Source organism: Ixodes scapularis, unplaced genomic scaffold (genome assembly GCF_016920785.2).
Source record: "Ixodes scapularis isolate PalLabHiFi unplaced genomic scaffold, ASM1692078v2 PGA_scaffold0__279_contigs__length_252992795, whole genome shotgun sequence".
NCBI classification, from domain to species: Eukaryota; Metazoa; Arthropoda; class Arachnida; order Ixodida; family Ixodidae; genus Ixodes; species Ixodes scapularis.
The window spans coordinates 174,347,448-174,368,096 of NW_024609835.1; the positions used below are offsets into that span (position 1 = coordinate 174,347,448).

The following is a 20,649-nucleotide window of genomic DNA, read 5'->3' on the forward strand; positions in this document are numbered from 1 at the left end:
GGTTGGGGAGATTTTGGCAAGCAAACACGAGACAAGCACCAAAATAAAAAAAAAATTTAAGGGCGATTTAAAAAAAAAAAAACCCGTTCTCGATTTTTTTTAAACTCTGACCGGTCAGTCTACTCTATTTGGGGGTTAATATCCATTAAAAAAGATGTCGCATTATATTGATGGTGTAATAGATACAGCACCTCTACCGAGCCCCTTCTGCGAAGCTCGGCACGGTGTATCCCTGTGGTGCGACGCAGTTATTGCGACTTCTTACTTTGAGAGAAAAGTAATTTTTTTATTCATTCGAGTATAGCCAGTAATAGTTTGTCACATCTTTGTCACGTTATAATAAATTGAACATTAAATATAAGAAATTGCACATAATATACAACAGATTCCTGCCTTCATAGGTTTCAAAATTAACAGATTTTGGCGCAAACATTTTCTGACGGTGTGCACTTAGAGTTTCTTCCAAGGGGATCCGACAGTCTGTGCCACTTGCAAGTCGCAGGTCGAAGCTTCTGATGTTTTGCATAGCCACACATGCCACGACTGAATACCAGGAAAGGCGCGCGCTCCCACCCACTCTTCATTTTTGCGCTGACGGAATTCAACAACCTCGTCTTTGTCCAAAAGTGTGAAATTCACTCCTTTTAGTTATTGGGAAAGACTGTTCACCATGCATTTTGCAGACTGTATGGCCTTTCCTGGGAGCTGTCTCAAGTTGTGAAGCGTTGCTTGGTGTTTGACGAGTCCTCCAACTCCGTCACACGCGTTTTTTCCGTGCCCAGTGGCTGAGAATAGCCATTGTGCTTTGGGAAAAACATTTTTTTGGAATTCATGAAGTTGGAAGCGATTCTTGAAGTGACTGGCGGCTCCGTCACTTACACAAGTCAAATGAGAGTAGACAGCAAGGTTGTCATCGACCCACTTTCTCACTTTTTGTACAGCCAGACAGGCATGAGCGGAGTTATGGTGCAAGTCGTCACTGATGACGGCAAAACTGTATGTCGACTTTCTAGTAGTCACCACACACGTAAATATTGAGACCTGTTTTTTTTTTCCAGTGGTACGCTTGAATCACTTCAGGAAGGATAACAGTCCAGTTTTCAGCGAAGTCGAAGTGGAAGACAATGCTACCACGCTGCGCGCACTGCTTTGCTTCATAGATGGCTTTGCCTTGCGTCTGTCTGATATGGTTGTGAATGATCCACCTTGAGACAGACACACGAAGCTCCTCCAGAAAAGTGACCGGATCTAAAGTCTTCACGAGCTCGCCTGACTCCCATGCTGCCAAAACTATCTCTTCATCCTCGGAAATGTTGAGTTTTTCAAGTGTGAGAGACTGGCCTTTGGGACAATGGTCACATTCGCCTAAAAGGCACTGGCGCGATGGCGGGTTGCAAATGAATGCAGAGTTCAATTCCGCTGCGTCAAGTTGTGAGCCAGAAGCGTTTTGTAGAGAGGCGACACAGAGGTTGTAGTTTGCGCAGTACACACAAACGCACGCTTCTTGCTGGGGATTGCATTTAACCCATCGGGGTCGCAGGGAGTAAAACTTCGTCAATCCGATGCCGGAGTCGGGATGGTCACTTTTATGAATCCCGGAGAAAAGCTCACCGGAGAAAAGCTCACCGAAAAACCGGCGGATGCGGAGAAAAGCTCACCGGCCATTGAGCGTATGCGGAGGAAAGCTCATCGATATTTTTTTCTTCTTTTTATATGAAGGCTGCGTGATTATGCGCAAAATGTATAAATTTCTTGTCATTAAAATTCGTCAGCTTTGTAAAAAAAGAAAACGTCATTTAATATAATATTTGATAAACATTTTTAGGTATACTGCTCCCAAATTAATAATTGCGGGCGAGTGTTTTCTATGGCTTACTTTCTTGGCAACTAAAGCCTAACTGAAAACTTTATAAACTTGAAGAACAGGAAAAAGTTCGAAAACTCAATAATGTCTGCCTAAGACCTAAAAATCAAAACTGTAAATGCCCAAAATTCGAAAGTGCATGCGCAACAACTCTGTGCCTGAAATTCTCTTTGAGGCTTTTGTTAACCTTTGAAAGCAGGATAAAACAGACAGTAGGATATCGAGGCTTCTTTCTTGTACGGACATGAACGTTTTCTAGCCGTTCGTGCTGGTGTTTTCACACGTTGCCTTTGCGTGAAAGTGCCCTTCTGCAGCGAACCACCCATGACCTTCAGAGCTGCACACTGGCACCGTTGTTACTCTTGACCTATATAAGAAGTTGTCTTCTTATATAGGTCAAACACGACAGGACGAAGCTGTTCTCGAAACTAAAGGTTTGTTAGTCAAATTAACAGAAAAAGAACAGCTTAGCCGCCACTGATTACATCAACAAACACCTACTTATATATTAGGCACTACATAATATTTGGAGCTGAAACGGTTCACCCCACCGCTATTCATATTAGCTCGCAAAAAAACGCACCTCTTTATCTGACAGAGCTACCGACGGCGCACCCTCAGCTGTCAATAAATTGTTGTCTCGTTTACCGGTGTACGATGTTCTGGTTTTATAACCCCTTGCGGCTTCATTAATGTACAAAATGGGAGATTACCGATTTCTGAGGAATTAGTAAATATGCGCAAGTAGCTTCAAGAATATTACAAAAAGGATGATTTATTTTTAATGAAGTGATGAATGCGAATTCTGTTAAATTGCCACGTTTAACGCAAAATCCGCTAATCTAAAAAAAAGAAAGGTGAGCTTTTTTCCGTATCAGCTCAAAGGCCGGTGAGCTTTTCTCCGTATCTGCCGGTTTTGCGGTGAGCTTATCTCCGGTGAGCTTATCTCCGGTGAGCTTTTCTCCGGTGAGCTTTTCTCCGGTGAGCTTTTCTCCGCCGCCCCACTTGAATATACACGAAACGCTTCTCTGATTGACCGTGTCATAAAACGTTTCGGCTTGAGCGTTTTCTGGCCATCGTGCACAACGGAAATGACGTCTTTCTGATTGGGACTCTGCCTAGAACACTCTAACTCGTCTTTCATGTAGTACTCAACCGCTGCAGATATGTTTTCAGGGCTCACCTTACACCTTGTATAGGGATCGGGCACATACCACACGCCGTGGTCCTCGCTCAGCTTCCGGGACCTATTAATGATGTAGATCGATGCCTCTGGGGTGATTTTCTGGACTTCATTTCTTGTCAAGGTTGATGGCAGGAGGGTCAGCAATTGACAGCGTTCCCGGGGAGAGGCTGTGGTCGCAAAGGCGTGGCGAATGTTGTCCGCCCACTCGGTGCATGTGGAGCACTTTTGCTCCGACGACCCCGATGCCACGTTTTCATCGTACGCAAGACGCATCCTGGAGCGCAAATTCTCAGTCACAACCTGCTCCAACTACGTCTGTTTCCTCTTTACATAGGCAGGCCTGTCTCGACTTCTTACTTCACTTGGTGGTCTTAGTGGTGACACAAACGTTGAACGTTCGCTGCGGTTGAGGTCTTCAATGGCCTCCTCAGGAGGCATAAAGCTGTCACCGCCCAACTCTGAGCTTCGCAAAGATATTTGGTTGGTGAAATGCGTAAAGCAATTGTAGCACAGGTAGTCCAGCTTGCTCACTTCCATGGAGCTGCCAGACGGGAGAATTCGCTTCAAACAGTCCCCATCGAGCTCTCTCACACTGCGAAAATTTCGCTGCATCGGGATCTTCTTTTTGTGCTTTGCAAGGTAATCTGCGCAAAACACTCGCTCCGAGCTGTGTTGTCGCCATAACGAGCTCATTATGAATAAAAAGTCAACACGAAGTAAAGGAACCAAATTGCGGGTTTAAACTGTGGCTCAGCCGGAGTAGCGCAGGTTAGTGACAAGTTGAAACAGGGACGCTCCTTCGTTCGAAGCACACAATTATACACAGAACTACACAAATTACTCCAGCAACGAAGCTCCAATCGTCGCAAAGAAAGAAAGAGAGAAAGTCTCCGGGCAAAGGAAATAGACAGCGGTGAAACTATTCAGTGTCGAATGCAGATATTTATGTTTTCTGCTGAAAGGCGTCCTTGAGTCACACCGTCACTCGTATCGGTTCCCCAAAAGAAACGCCGCCTTTTCGCTATCTGCCCAAAACCCTGCTTCCCACTAATCCCTTTTACTTTGAGGGTTTGTCCACATCCAAGCAGATCCTAATCACCGCCGTCCAACTTCGCGGCAACGTTTATTGCTTCCCAACATTTTGGTAGACTCCGGATGGAGGACGAAGAGGGCAACACAGAACGATCACCAACTCAGCGCCGAAAGATTGTTGTCTCTTCCAGTTTATTAGGAAGCCCTAACCACCGACCTTCAGACGCCCGATAGATAGCCTCGCCTCCCCCCTCCCCTTTGCTGGCTCTCCACATGCCAAGCAGGGTTGCCAGGTAGGTTTAGCTCAAACCGCCAAAATGCCAAACGGTGTAGCCCAAAAGTAGCCAAATGCAAAAAAAATTGTATAGCCAAAAAGTAGCCAAAAACCAGCTGAGTGTCAGGGTCCACAAAATTCAAAATTATGCTCTCGCAAGTAGGAACTGGAGCCGGAACTGCATCTGCATATATTGTGTAGAAGAAGCTTCCAAGAACAGCAACATCTTGAAATGTATATGAAACATTTTATTGGAAAAACACACACAAAAAAGTATCGGCATTTTTAAGTATTGACACACGTTTGTAGAGTCACATAGAGTTAACAATCGCTCGTGCAGGGCTGGCTGACCTCATACATCAGTTGCGAGTTGAAGCGCACAAAAAATTCTTCTGTGGGCTTGAAGTCCTTGCAGCACTCTTTCTTCCCAAGGAATGCGAACTTCACAAACAGGATGCTTTCCAGGGTGGAATGGGACAATCTGTTTCTGAGGTCCGACTTCGTGAGGGACACCTAACTAAACACCCTCTCAACGGCGGCATTTGACATGGGTAGTGTCAAAAGCGCGGTGCCAAGCGCAGAGAGCAACGGGAACATGGCTGCCCCAGAGCTGTTTCTTGCCTCCCTTACATTTTTCCAAAATAGCTCTAAACAATCATCAGACAGATCTCTGATATTCGTCTGGAGAAGCCTGTACTCGGACTCCATGGCCGAGATCACCGAAGTCTGTATAAAAGGCAAAAACGCTTTGTAAAAACTGTCAAAAGAAAACTGTGTGATGCTGCCAGGCTTGAGAAACAACAAATCGTTGACAAGCTGCATGTTCGCAGGGAGGCGTTTCATCACACTTTTGATACACGCAATCACAAACCTCCGACATACTTCCAAGAGCGCAATTCTGTCCTTCTCGCAAAGCGAGGACTGTTCAAGAGTATTCAGAAAAACACTTCCGAAGCCACATGCACGTACATGAAGCACATTCGTTTCCCAGTCCGCGCATTCGGGTGATGCGTAATTCGGCATGATTACTCGTTTCATCATTATCGAAGAGTTGCCCTTGCACGGCTTTGACCTAGATGTAGCCTTCCAATCCACTTCTTTCCTAGGAAATGGTAGGGTGATGAAACGAAAGGTCAGGGAGGAGGATGCAGGGGCAAGGTCCTTCTTTGTGTGAACTTGGAGGCATAAGATAAGCGACAATGAATACAGAAGCGATGCCATTAGAACTGAATCTAGGTCAAAGCCGTGGTCCTGACGTCATGCCTCCGCATCTTCACAGAAAACCTTGAAAGCAGGAATCCGTAAAAAATGGACTGTTGATTTGTGTCCATCCTAAAGTGTCTTTTATCTCTCTACCCTAAAGCAAGCACAATAAAAATAAATAATAGAGACCTCTGTGTCTTCGTGTCCCCTTATATTGCCCGCAGTCTCAATGTTTGTCATGTTGAATTATTTTTCTCCGTCATGATTTGAAATAGCCCAAAAATAGCCACATAGTCAACCGCCACATTTTGACGCCAAATAAAAAAAGAAGTAGCCCAATTTGGCTATTAATAGCCCAATCTGGTAACCCTGATGCCAAGACGCCCATCACTAAGCAAGCCGGCCAACCCCTTTCCCTCCCCGTCCCCAAAACAGTTTTCCGACCGACACAGGCAGCCTTAAGTCCTTTCCCACCTCCCAACTTGCCCTTCCATGAAAATACCGACACCGGATATCTGGAAATGATTCACCCTCTCTGCGATAACAACAACACATTTTTGTATGCTTTAGTTTTTTTTTCTTTTTTTGCCGTTTTTTTTTTTTCATTTTACGCTTTTTTACACTTTACGGCACTGAAGAAAAGCAAAAAGAAAAAAAGAAAACGAAACGTTTAACCAGATTTACATCTAAGCAAACACATGTTGACCCTCCTGCGTCCACAAAACCAAGCAACACCCCACATAATACCCGCCAAAGAGTGGATGCCCAAAGGTTAACTTCAAACACATGAACGTCGAATATATATATATAGCAATGATGATATTTTAGTGTGTACGGCAGAAGAAAAGCTGGGAAGAGATTTGGAAAGAATAGTCAGGAAGTCCGCACCAGAATTGGAATTTACGCTAGAAAGAGAGAAAGCTGGGAGCTTGCAGTTTCTGGATTTGCAGATTCACGTGAAAAATGGTATATGCTGGGAGTACGGAAAACTCATGCCGAAACCTATCCTGCCGCGCTCGAGTTGCCACTCCAGGACAGTTAAATGCGGCATTATTAGATCATTATTAGGCAATGCCTTAAACCGATCTTGCACCCACTACGTTAGTAAGGCAGTGGAGAAGCAGATGTGTCGACTGAGGAATGCTGGGTTTTCGGGTGATAGCATAATTGGACAGATAAAAAAGATAGTTTCGGGAAATAAAGGAAGTCTAGAGCCCCGGCGGGGTCGTTGGGCGGTTATCCCGTACCACCATGACATCTCACACAACCTAAAGGCGTGCGCAAAGAAGTTCGGCGCCGACGTAGTTTTTGAGAGGGATTTCAGATTGGACCGGTTGACCCCATTTTTGAGAACACCCAACCAGTGTAAAAGGGCGCACAGAGAGAAGTCTACAGTATGCGCGATCGGTGTAGTGTACGAGATACCAATGAAATGTGGTGTCATTTATGTAGGTCAAACCAAAAGATGTGTGAATGACAGATTATCGGAACATAAAAGAAATGTAAAAAACGATGATACGAATTCGGAAATAGCTAAACATTTGAATGAATGTGCCGACTGCACTCCAGCCTGGGGAGACGTAAAGATTGTAGAAAAAGAAAACAACGACATGAAAAGATTAGTGAGAGAGACCATTAGAATAAAGACGTCTCCCGAATGCATCAGTCACACGTCCGTCCACTTAAGTTCGGAAGCCGAAAAATTTTTGCGGCTGACTGGTTTGCGAGAACCGGGATGACCTCGGGGTTTCACGGTGTGTGTGGGGGGACAAGGGTTCTGTCGGCGTCTTTGCGACTGTGTTTGGGAGAGCCGGAGTGACCTCGGGATGTCGCGGTGTGGGCTGTTGACACGGGATCTGTCGCGGCAACTTGGAGTTGGCGCCATCAAAATTGTTTTTGACTGGAATGTACGGGGGCTTGGGAAAAGGAAGAGGGAAGGGGTGGAGTTTTGGGAAAAGGAAGGGAAAAAGAGGGGGACGAGGGTGGCGAGTGACATATATGTTTGTCCTGTGAAATAAAGTTTGTAGCTGCGTTTGAGACTTCGTCCCTGTCGTTCTGTGTTTTGTCCCTTGTCCGTATCCCCAGTCTCGGGTTACAACTATGCTCAATATATATATATATATTCTCTCTTTTCGCAAAATAAGAAGTTGCAATCATTGCGTCGCAACACAGGGAGGTAACCGGACAAAAGCTCACCGGACAGAAGCTCACCGGACAAAAGCTCACCGGACAAAAGCTCACCCGTTTTTTGACAGACCCGGACAAAAGCTCACCCGTTTTTTGACAGACCCGGGCAAAAGCTCACCTCGATTTCTTCTTTTTTCTTTTCCTACCCGGGCGAAATACGGGCTGAAATAAAGTGCGGACGCAATATACATTCGACCATTTTTAGGAGGACTTGTACCTCATCCACCATTGAGTTGCGAATTTTTAAAAATACTTCGAAAGAACGGGAGTTGGGCCTTTCGGAAAAAGTACAAGACAGATGACCAATTTAGAAAATTGTGCGGGATTTTAGATTGGTTCGGGTTCCTTCCACCACGGCTTGTTCCACAAGAACTAACCACCAGGGAAAAGTCTACCGGTGACATTGGCTACCTGCTGGACTATTTTGATTGCACGTATGTCAACGGCAGCTTCCGTTATGCTTCTGTTCCATCTGCGGCGGCACCCAGAGCGAATTCTTCCCTTCGCCTGACTCTGCGCCGACGGCGACCGGAGTTTCCCCCGGTACGGTGGAATATGTACGACGTCACTCTTCAAGATAAAGACCGGATGAACAACACCTGCGAAAGATAGAGTACCGGGTTCCAGATGCTCGTCGGCCACGCCCATCCAAGCGTCTTGAGCCTGATTGAATGCCTACAGCAAAATCAGGCGCTCGTTGCCACGGCATTGACAAAAGCCCGGTGAGGAGAGCCCACAGTAAAGCGGGTGCGAAAAACTACTCTGCACCTGCAGAATCGCCTTAGAAATATTTGCGAGGGCTTACATATACATCGAGATCTACCAAGACTGCTGGAGCTAGTGAGGGACTGCATTCGCTTCTAACCAATCGGTAAATAAACTTGTTTCTATTAAAATCAACAAACCAAGCGCCTGTCAGATTTAATTTATCGTTGCCTTTTTGTGTCGCACGCATGCACCTAAGTTGTCCGCACTCCTGTTAAGATTAACATGAAATTTTCTTCTGGTGAGGTTTTGTCCGGGTCTGTAAAAAAATGGGTGAGCTTTTGTCCGGGTCTGTGAAAAAATGGGTGAGCTTTTGTCCGGTGAGCTTTTGTCCGGTGAGCTTCTGCCCGGTGAGCTTTTGTCCGGTGAGCTTTTGTCCGGGATTCCACAGGGACACCCTGTGCTGAGCTTCGGATAAGGGGCTCGGTAGTGGAGCTGTATCCATTGCACCATCAATATGATGCATGTTTTTAATGGATATTAACCGCTAGATAGAGTAAAATGGCTGAGTAGAGTTAAAAAAAATAAAGAACCTTTTTTTTTTGTTTGAGTCGCACTGAAAATATTTTTATTGTGGTGCTTGTCTCGTGTTTGCTTGCCGAAATTCCCCCAACCCACGCAATACAGATTTGAATGTTAGGTAATTTACTTCCATTTATAAGTGTCGTATTGATTTAAAATGTGACTCTTCTGGCTAAAGTATTTCCTAAGATACAGGCCTGCAAAGTTGGGGAAAACAGTCAAACAGCCGAAAATGATGTTTTTTTGTGATTTTTTTAAACATAATAAACAATAACAATATTTCTTTTGTACTGCTAAGTACACATAGATTGTGCCTAAAAATTGTGAAACTCACCTAAGAAGTATAACTTCCGTTATTAATCACCAAATTTTACCCCTCCGGCTACGCAAGCAAATGAGACTTTCCACTTCTACGTAATGTGCGACATTTTGCGTCCGACGATTTTTTTTTCTGGGTGAAAATAATCTTATTTTTTTATTTTATTTTGGACATCAGGAACAAACATATACAATTATGACCCAAATTGAAAAGGTCGACCTGCAGCCACCCTCTTTTCGATCGTGTCTAAAATCACCCTGTATTTGTTGTGTAATTTATTCTATATAATGCGCAATTTATTATAACGTGCAAAAGATGTGACAAACTATTACTGGCTATACTTGAATGAATAAAAAAATTACCTTTCTCTTAAAGTAAGAAGTCGCAATAACTGCGTCGCACCACAGGGGTACACCGTGCCGAGCTTCGCAGAAGGGGCTCGGTAGAGGTGCTGTATCTATTACACCATCAATATAATGCAACATGTTTTTAATGGATATTAACCCCCAAATAGAGTAGACTGACCGGTCAGTTTAAAAAAAATCGAGAACGGTTTTTTTTTTTAAGTCGCCCTTAAAATTTTTTTTTATTTTGGTGCTTGTCTCGTGTTTGCTTGCCAAAATCTCCCCAACCCGCACCTAAATAAATTTGAATTTTAGCGAATGTACTTCTATTTATGAGTAGCGTATTAAATGAAAATATGACGTTTCTGACTAAATTATTTCCTAAGATACAGGCCTGCAAAGTTGGAGAAAAAACGGTCAAGGAGCCGAAATTGATGTTTTTTATTAATTTTTTTAAACATACTAAACAATAACAATATTTTTTTTCGCATTGCTAAATAGATACAGATTATTCCAAAATATTATGAAACTCACCTAAGAAGTATAACTTTAGTTATTAATCACCAAAGTTGCCCCCTCCGGCTATGCAAGCAAATGCCGACTTTCCACCTCTACGTGATGTACGATTTTTTGCGTTTGACAATTTTTTTTCTGGGTGAAAATAATTCTTAAATGTAAACATTTTCGACGGACATCCGTCTGGTTAGGAATGATTAATAAATCTTCAACTTAGAAACTCTAACCAAGCTTTATTAAAAAGCAAAAATCCCGACGTTTCGGAACCAACTCGGTCCCTTGATCACGGGTGACTGTTTTTGTCCCGCGGAACGGCCTGCCCACGAACCCGAACACCCCCGGGTGTTTTCCGGATTATCCCTCTTAACCCCGAAACGTAGCTGCTGGGAAGGGTGCCCGTCGACCGGTTTATGTTGCCACGTGTGCATTGAATGTGCCACGACTCCAACAGGAGGCGCCTCCGCCAGTTTTTCTCCGTTCCGAGGATGGAGCTGTTGTCAAGGTCGATGGAGTGGTTCGTCTTCTCGACGTGTTCGGCCAGCGCGCTTCCCTCCACAGGCCGTTCCGCGGGACAAAAACAGTCACCCGTGATCAAGGGACCGAGTTGGTTCCGAAACGTCGGGATTTTTGCTTTTTAATAAAGCTTGGTTAGAGTTTCTAAGTTGAAGATTTATGAAAATAATTCTGATTTCGTTTATTTTAGACATCGGGAAACAACATATAAAATTATGAAGCAAATTAAAAAGGTCGACCAGCCACCCCCTGTTCGATCTTATCTGAAATCACCCAGCGTACGTCTTGATAATAATTAAGTGAAAGGAACATCTGGGAAAACTGCAGTGTAACAGTTTAGAGAGGACGACACTGAACCCCAATATGGTGAGTGTATGGGTACTGACCACAACCTGAAACCCCGAGAAACCGACATGACGAAGATGATCAGTTTGTCCAGAAGGACCAGACGCTTCGTCTTTACTCCGTTGAGACTGGAGCCGATGCTACAAGCGGGAGAGCACGGATAAAAATACGCCAAAATTCCCCTCTAACTCGTTTTTTTCAAAAACCTCTTCAACTTTTGTTTAAAATAAGATTCAACCCAGTTAATAGTTGTTTGATGTAGCGCAAATGATTTTATTTTTTGACAGTTGCTTTTAAGCGGCACCATATAAAATGCTATAGAATAATTTATGCAGATGACATCGACTTGTTTTTTATGTATTGCAGAGTTAAGTGACCGTAGAAAAACCCACCTGAACCCATGCTGTCTAGGGTAAAGCCACTTACTGGTTTCAAGATAGCTATATATGTGTTTTAATAAGATGTTTTTTTTTTATAATTTGACACCAGTGTTGTTCCAAATATTCAACAAAAGTATTTAAGATAACATGCTAAATACCAATTTGAAGGTGTATTTAGAGTAGTTTTCGAGTTATCTTCACTACGAACTATCTTGAGCAGAGTGCAAATACCTCGAAAAGGTAATTAAATTATATCTTAAGGTACTTGGGCAAGTAAGTTGCAAGCTGGTAATATAAAAATAAAAAAAGAATTCGCTAAAAATCCCATTCTGCTGTGATATTTCTCACTTTCAAGAAACGACATAGTTGCTGAAATCGAAGTCTACTTTGAAATAATTCGGGATATGCAACATAATTGGTACTGAAAGGTTTTAGAATGAAAGGGGACTCACGTATTGCACACATGGCAACTGGCGCGCTGTAGTTTGGCGGCAGGCTGGACTTAGGACGCATTCCTCAATAAGTTCGTAATATGCCCTTACGCGATACGGAATACTTGACATATAGCCCGAAATTGCATGTTCTTAACAGTCGATCTAGAGGTCGAGGAGTCAGACAGACTTGATGATGTGAACGACCAACGTGCACGCTCAGGAGGGAAACACATCGGCACGAGGACAGCAGCAATCAAGAGCAAGTATTTTGACCCCCTAGCAAAGGGCGAGGAGATTCAAACTGTATAAAAGAATAGGAAGTTTAAAGGGGAGGTGAAACGATATTTAATTGGAATGTCTTTCACTTTGCACGCGCTTACTGGCACTGGTGTGACTCAAGGGTAGTCGCACGTGACGCCACAGGCCAAGAAACTCCTTTGTTGCGGTGAAATTTTAAGGACAAAAGCGAGCGTTTTCATTCAATCTCCCCTTCGCAAAACTTGGTGCGGTAGTGGGGCGGTCGCAGAATCACCCTGTGACGATATTTGATTGCAGCTCATAGATTGAACCCGAGCACTGCCTTAGCAATCGATTTGGACTCGTGAGAATCGATAGCTCGAGAAGCGTTAGGGGTTAGTGGCCCGTGTCCAATCGCTGCAACGACGGCAATAGCCGAACCATATCAATATCTAAAACTCAGTGCGTGCCCTGTGCCTTGCCAACACCAGCGCGTGGCTATGATCAACATTGACGACATATAATCGGCTCCAGATCACGTGGCTGCTTGTTCTGGCTGCGAATTGAGGGAGTGAACGCTGCTCGTTTTTCTTAATATTTTTTCTGCGACTTTGATTGAGTGTGATGAAAAATGAGTGGGTGTTTCAGAGGTCATTGACGTCAGGGATCTGTTCTGAGCGGTATTTGCGCAAAATATTGAGAAAAAAAATCATTGCATTGCCTCTTTAAGAGGGAAACACAAGTAACCCAATTGAGAGCGTCGGTGAAACCGCTTCCAATCCCCATTCCCTTGTCCCTCTTCCGCAGAAGCTCAAACCATTCTTGACACATCGAGTTCAAAATTCCAGAATCAGAATCCGCCAGTTTAGAAATAACTGGCTCTTCCTGACGGGAAACAAGGTTTGTGGATTTCGAGAATGAAACAATTCTCGCATTCTAAAGGGGATAAAAGAAGCGAAGCCCAATCTAGGCCACTGTGGCAGCATTCCGCTAAGGCCAATAGTCGCATTACGGCCGAGAGCGCATTATGTCCGAGTGACCCGGCCACTGCAAGGTATCTATAGTTCACTGCAGCTCAAAAAAATCAACAGGGTCTAGCTGCTTTGGCCAAGAGAGTGTCCGCGCTCACTTGAAAAAAAAAAAAAAAAAAGTTCTTGCGCATTTTTATACCAGAAACTCCTGAACCGGCGATTTACGAAAGTTGTTCATTGTGATCGTACCGAGCTTTGCCGTCAGAAATTTTCTTCTAGCTTCAGACGAAAGGTGTGTAATTCTGATGACGACGCCAGCCCTTTGCTAGCTCCAAGCGTAACGTGGCATTCAAAAACAACGGTAAAAACAAATCCGGACAAGGAGACAGATAAAGGCAGGCCTACTTGGTGCTATCCATTTGGACTTTGTTGCCGTTTGCTTGCGCCTTGTTTCGTGTTTGGTGTTCGGTCGTTTGGCTCCAAGTTTGCAAACGGTTGAGCTTTGACTGGGCGACCCCTAGTTCCATAAAGTGTTGCGGCAAAAAAAAAAAGAAATCGAAGGTTGAAAAATATGTTTGAGATACCGAGTAAACAATAGTGAGAAATCTAACTAAGATAGAGTAGCAAGTACTGAAGAAGAAATGTATTTCCCAGATATTAAAATAGTACAAAACGCATTCGAAATACAGTATATAATATATTGAGTAGAGTATTTAAGGTAGGCACAAGAATGACGCAACGTATGTCAAAGAAATAAAAAAAAGTCTATAATTGTAAATGGTCAACTTATCTCCAGGTATAAAAAGGAGTACTCGTGCACAATTCTCAATTAGAGGGGAGACGTGATGATTGGAATGATATTACATATAGTCCATACGGATAGAATACAGCCCACTCAGCACATTTCCTCAGAAAGAAAGTGTATCTTGACTGGACCATACTTTTTTTTTATTAAGATCTAATAATTTCAATAAGATTGCTCCTCTAGTTTTCATTATTTACGGAGTAGGAAAGACCGTTCCACCCTCTTTGCCTGTCCCTGCGCTATTTTTTTTTTTTTATATAACAGTTTTTCTATTACCAACTTTCTGGTAATCAAGGGGTACCTTGCGCGTGTATAGTGACTCCAAAAAAGTTAAAATCGTTTGCTATTACAGTGTTGTTGTAACTGGGTGATTGCAGATGAGATCGACGAAAGGGTGGCTGGTCGACGTTTTGAAATCAACTGATGTTTTTATATGCCATTGTCTAGTGTCTGTTATAAACGAATCCACATTTTGTTTTGACCAGAAGAAGAATTTGGGGGCAGGAAAAATCGTAAGGCATGAAGAGGTGGACAACTGCCTTAAGGCGCACTGATGGAGGGGGCACGTTTGAAAGTGAACAACTAAAAGGATAAACTTATGAGAATTCCAATACTTTTTAGAAACAAGCTATGGGTACAGCTCGCTTGTAATATATAGTACTTATATTTATTTCTATTATATTTCGTTTTCCAAAAATTGCCAAACCTGCCTGTTTGAACGCCAAACGGCAATATTTGGAGGCCTGTATCTATTGAAATAATTTAATGATCATTGTATACTTCTCAGATATTATTCTACTTACATACACCGTTACATTAGGGCCATAGCAGAGAGGGTAACAGAGAGAAAAGATGCCCTCCCCCTCTCACCCCGGATGTCGTCTGCTCCGCCGAGTGGGCTGTACCTAGCATCCGGCTGGCGTGCAAACTCTGTTTAAAATCGCGTCATTTTGGAAATTTCAAGCGCAGATGTGCAGAGTTTGGTATGCCAGTTATCGTGTAATACAATGCTAGATAAAAAGACTAACAGGGTTCAGTTGCGCGGTTACCTGCATGCAAATAAAAAAAAATAGGAAAAACTGTGTCAGATTGGCCGGTCTCTCCGGCGAAAAGTAAATCCGGTTGCTGTACCTTTTTTTACTATGAATGTTTCTACTGGTGTAGGCCTTTAGCGACTATGAGTGGAAGTCTGAAATAATAAATAAAACCGTTCTCTGCTGCCGCAATATACACAGTAGTTGAGGGTAGTACTACCGGCTGACTCAACTGCTATTTAAGTAACGGAAAAAAGATATGCTAGTTCATCATTTACCGAAATAGAACAACAGAGAGCTATAGGCTGATTTTGGAGTAGCCAAAATCAGCCTATAGATCTCTAGTGTTCTAGTGCTCTCTAGTGTTTTATAGCTCTCTAGTGATAGTGCTTTGTGGCTAGCAACGATCATTTCCTCGCGAAGATTACGATTATGGCGCAATAGTTGACGGAAGTATCAGGCGACACTCGTCGCTAGCTCTGGCGAAACAGCCGGTACAATCGTTTTTCGCATTTCCCCGATCGCTGTCAAGGATAAGGGGTTCGCTTCAACCAGAAAAGTATGGCCGCCCGATGCCTGTTTACTGAGCAGTCGTGCTTGTCGCCATCCCACTCGCTGGCGTCACGGGCGATAATATCAGGCACAAAGAGGCACACCGACAGACAGCAGAACTCCAAAATACTCAAACCCCGCCTAAATACAATAGGTTAACACGGCGGCAGTGTTTACGCTCTAGGAAAGGAAAAGCATGGCGTGTGGTATGAGCCGAATCCTTTCACGAGGTGCAAGGTGAGCCTTGAGAACATGCTGCCTTAGAGTACTCGACGAAAGACGAGCTACAATGTTCGGGCCAAGGTCCCAACCAGAAGGACATAATCTCTGTCATGCTCGACGGAGGGAAAACGTTCGTGCCAAAGTGCTTCCTGACACGCTCAATCCGAGAGGCCTTTCGTGTATACAAAGGTAAGCATCCTGGTTCCGGCGTAGGGCTAACGAAATTTTATTCATTGCGCCCTAGATGGGTCAAATGTATTCGTCACTAGGATGGCGCGTTTGTGCGCGCTGTGCCGATTATTACCTTTGTATTGCCGCTGTAGAGAACGTTACAGGCTCAACGTTCAACACAGGTGAAATGAACTCAGCGTTTCTGTGCGACCCACTAACAAGTCTGTGTCTTTAAGGAAACTGTGATCACTGCCCAAAAGGCTCGTCTCTTACATTCGAGGAACTTCATACCCCAGGGGACAAAGAGATTGTGATTACAACCTGGGAGTCCGGCGACCTTGTGAAGAAAAAAACATTGGATCCTGAGACTTTCCTAACAGTCGTTCAGTAACGGTTGAAAGTTGGAAATTTCACAACCATATCCGACAAACTCAAGATAAAGCGATCTGCGATTAAACGCAGTGCATGCAACGCGGGAGCATTGTCTTCCATTTTCACTTTGCTGAAAACTGGACCATCGTGCTTCCTAACAAAGTTCAAGCATACCACTGTAAAAAAAGTGAAAACCGTTTACCACTCCCTGTAACGCCGAATCGGAACGCAGCTCTTGAGGAGGAGAAGGGGAGGGTACTGAGGGCCACGTGTTCTCGGGGGGGGTCAAGTGACCCCCCTGAGGGCACGTGACCTTGGTGGGGTCACGTGGGGGCAAACACGTGCCCCCTCAGAGGTCACGTGACCTCAGGAGGGGGTCACGTGACCTCGGGGTGTCACGTGACCATAATTTTTTCGCTAGATTTAGCGGGGAAATTTTTTCCCCTAGATTTAGCGGGGAAATTTTTCCTCTAGATTTAGCGGGGAAATTTTTCCGCTAGATTTAGCGGGGAAATTTTTTCGTTAGATTTAGCGGGTAAATGTTTTTCGCTAGATTTAGAGGGGAAATTTGTCCGCTAGATCTAGGGGGAAGTTTTTCCGCTAGATTTAGCGGGGAAATTTTTCAGCTAGAGTTTGCGGGAAATTTTGTCGCTAGATCTAGCGGGGAAGTTTTTAGCTACATATAGCAGGGAAATTTTTCCGCTATATTTAGCGGAGAAATTTTTCCGCTAGATTTAGCGGGGAAATTTTTCCGCCAGATTTAGCGGGGAACTTTTTCCGCTAGATTTAGCGGGGAAGTTTTTTCGCTAAAATTAACGGGGAAATTTCTTCCGCTAAATTTAGCGGGGAAATTTTTCCGCTAGATCTAGCGGGGAAAATTTTCCGCTAGATTTAGCGGGGAAATTTTTCCGCTAGATTTAGCGAGACATTTTTTCCGCTAGATTTAGCGGGGAAAATTTTCCGCTAGATCTAGCGGGGAAATTGACCCATAATGCACCGCGCGGTTACGCCGACGGCGACGGCGACGGCGACGCCGCTCAAGCCGGGAACGGGCGCCTGAGAGCTGCGTTTTAAAAAGAAGTTACGATATTTACATGCGTAGTGACGGCAAAAAAAATTTACAAACGGCTTTGGTATCATCGGTGAGGACCTGTGTGACGACGCCGCTCACACGTGCTTGATCTAGAAAAAGTGAAAGAATGGGTTGAAGAAAACGCTATGGTATACTCGCACATGACGTACGTAAGTGACGGGGCCGCCAGTCATTTTAAGAGTCGCTACCAGGCTCACCAGTTTGTACAGAATGATTGCCCACAAACCCAGTGGTCTTTTCGGCATCTGGTCATGGGAAAATGCATGCGACGCAGTTGGCGGACTCGCGAAGCAATAGTCAGCACTGAACAACCTGAGAAAAGGTTCAATAAACGCAATTCAGACGGCCAGAGCATGGTGAGCGTTCTATCCGAGAAACTGGGTGCATGTTATGTATCTGGACGAAAAAAAAAATTGCTCGGTATCGTGAAACAAAAAAGGGAAAGCCGTTTACAACTCCCTGTAACGCCGAATTAGAGCGCAGCTCTTGAGGAGGAGGAGGGAAGGGTACTGGGGGGGGGGGTGAAGTGACCTGGGGGGGGTCACGTGACCTTGAGGGGTCACGTGACGATGCCGATGATGTCATTAGTGATGTCACTGATGACGTCATCAGTGACGTTGACGATGCGGACTCCGATGACGTCATCAGCGATGATGACGATGACGATGTCGGTGACGTCATCAGTGACGTCACTGATGACGTCATCTGTGATGATGACAATGACGATGCGGATGCCGTTGACGTCATCAGTGACGTCACTGGTGACGTCATCAGTGATGATGACGACGACGATGCGGATGCCGGTTAGGTCATCAGTGACGTCACTGATGACGTCATCGGTGATGATGACGATGACGATGCGGATGCCGTTGACGTCATATGGAAGGTCAGGTGACCTCGGCGGGCGGGTCACGTGATCCTGGGGGTGGTCACGTGACCTCGGGGGTCACGTGACTTTGGGGGGTCACGTGACCTCAGGGGGTCACGTGACCTCAGAGGGGGTCACGTGACTTGTGAGGGTCACGTGACCTCGGGGGTCACGTGACTTGGGGGTCACGTTACCCTGGGGAGGGGTCACGTGACCTTGGGGTGACCTTGGGGTCACGTGACCTTGGGGGTCGCGTGACCTTGGGGTAACCTTGGGGGTCATGTGACCTTGGGGTGACCTTGCTTACGCCGACGGCGACGCCAACGGCGACGCCGCTCAAGCCGGGAACGGGCCCCTAAGAGCTGCGCTCTAAAAAGTGAAAGCTGCTTACAACTCCCTGTAACGCCGAATTAGAGCGCAGCTCTTGAGGAGGAGGAGGGAAGGGCACTGGGGGGGGGGCTAAACTAACCAGGGGGGGTCACGTGACCTTGGGGGGTCACGTGACCTTGGGGGTCACGTGACCCCCAATGCCGATGATGTCATCACTGAGGTCACTGATGACGTCATCATTGACGATCACGATGCGGGTACCGATGGCGTCATTAGTGACGTCACTGATGACTTCACCAGTGATGATGACGATGACGATGCGAATGTCGGTGACGTCATCAGTGACGTCGCTGATGACGTCATCAGTGATGATGACGATGACGATGCGGATGTCGGTAACGTCATCAGTGATGATGACGATGACGATGCGGATGCCGGTGACGTCATCAGTGATGATGACGATGCGGATGCCGGTGACGTCATCAGTGACGATGACGATGACGATGACGATGTGGATGCCGGTGACGACATCAGTGACGTCACTGATGACGTCATCAGTGATGATGACGATGACGATGCGGATGTCGGTAACGTCATCAGTGATGATGACGATGACGATGCGGATGCCGGTGACGTCATCAGTGATGATGACGATGACGATGTGGATGCCGGTGACGTCATCAGTGATGATGACGATGACGATGTGGATGCCGGTGACGTCATCAGTGATGATGACGTCATCAGTTATGATGACGATGACGATGTGGATGTCGGTGACGTCATCAGTAACGATGACGTCATTGGGGGTCACGCGACATCGGCGGGGGTCACGTGACCTCAGGGGAGTCACGTGACTTCGGGGGGTCACGTGACCTCGGGGGGTCACGTGCCCCCCCCCGAGGTCACGTGACCCCGGTGGGGGGCTCGCGCGGTGCATTATGGGACATTTCCCATGATGCACCGGGGTCACGTGACCTCGGGGGGGGTCACGTGCCCCCCACGAGGTCACGTGACCCCGGTGGGGGGCTCGCGCGGTGCATTATGTCCCGGCTGAGGACATCAGCGGGGACGTTGTCAACTCCTTTAACGTGCCGAATGTCCGTTGTGAATTCGGCCAAGAAGGCTAGCTGGCGAATCTCACGTGGTGTGTAATGAGACCCGGAATTGCTGATGGCGTAAGTTAGGGGCTTGTGGTCAGTCCATATGGTAAATGGCCGTCCCTGGACGAAATGTCGAAAGTGTCGTACAGCCAAGTAGGCAGCCAAAAGTTCACGTCCGAAAACGCTGTAGCGCGTTTGCGCTGGCTTGAGCTTCTTAGAAAAGAAACCAATCGGCCGCCACTCTCCGTCGACTTTTTGTTGTAGCACCGCTCCTACGGCTGTGGCAGATGCGTCGGTCATCAGCGATGTTGGGGCATCATGCTTAGGATGTACTAGCATTGTTGCTTCTGCCAGTAAGTTCTTTACCTCGCCGAAAGCGCGTTCCGCATCTTCGTTCCAAATAAGGGATGACTTTTTTCGCTCTTGTTTTGTTAGAAGGACCTCAAGATGTTCGAGCAGTTTGGCGCAGTTCGGAACGAAACGTCGGTAAAAATTGACCAAACCGAGAAACTGGCGAAGTTTGGTGGTCGAAGTCGGCCTCGGGAAATCTTTGATGGCTTGTACCTTTGATGGCAATGGGCGAATGCCCGAGGAGTCAAGCCGATGACCAAGAAATTCCAATTCCGGAACTCCGAACACACTTTTCGCGGCGTTGATGACAATGCCGTGGCTGCGCAGTCGTTCCAAGAGGAGGTCCAAGTGGTTCGTGTGCTCTTCCGGTGACTTGCTGGCTATGAGCAAATCGTCTACGTACGCGAAGACAAAAGGTAACCCTCGTGTGACAGCGTCGATGAACCGTTGGAATGACTGAGCCGCATTTCTGAGGCCAAAGGGCATGCGGAGAAATTCAAAAAGTCCAAACGGTGTCGTGATCGCTGTTTTCGGGATATCTTCTTCGGCCACGGAAATTTGGTGGTAGGCCCGCGTCAGATCGATTTTGGAGAAGACCTTCGCGCCTTGTAGGTTCACCGTAAAATCCTGGATGTTAGGTAGAGGATACCTGTCCGGTA

The 20,649-nt window shown here is 45.7% G+C and overlaps 1 pseudogene; it reads right to left on the reverse strand.

Annotated features, from left to right (window-relative positions):
- Positions 1-334: 334 nt before the first annotated feature.
- Positions 335-981, reverse strand: LOC120840875 (annotated as a pseudogene).
- Positions 982-20,649: the final 19,668 nt, after the last annotated feature.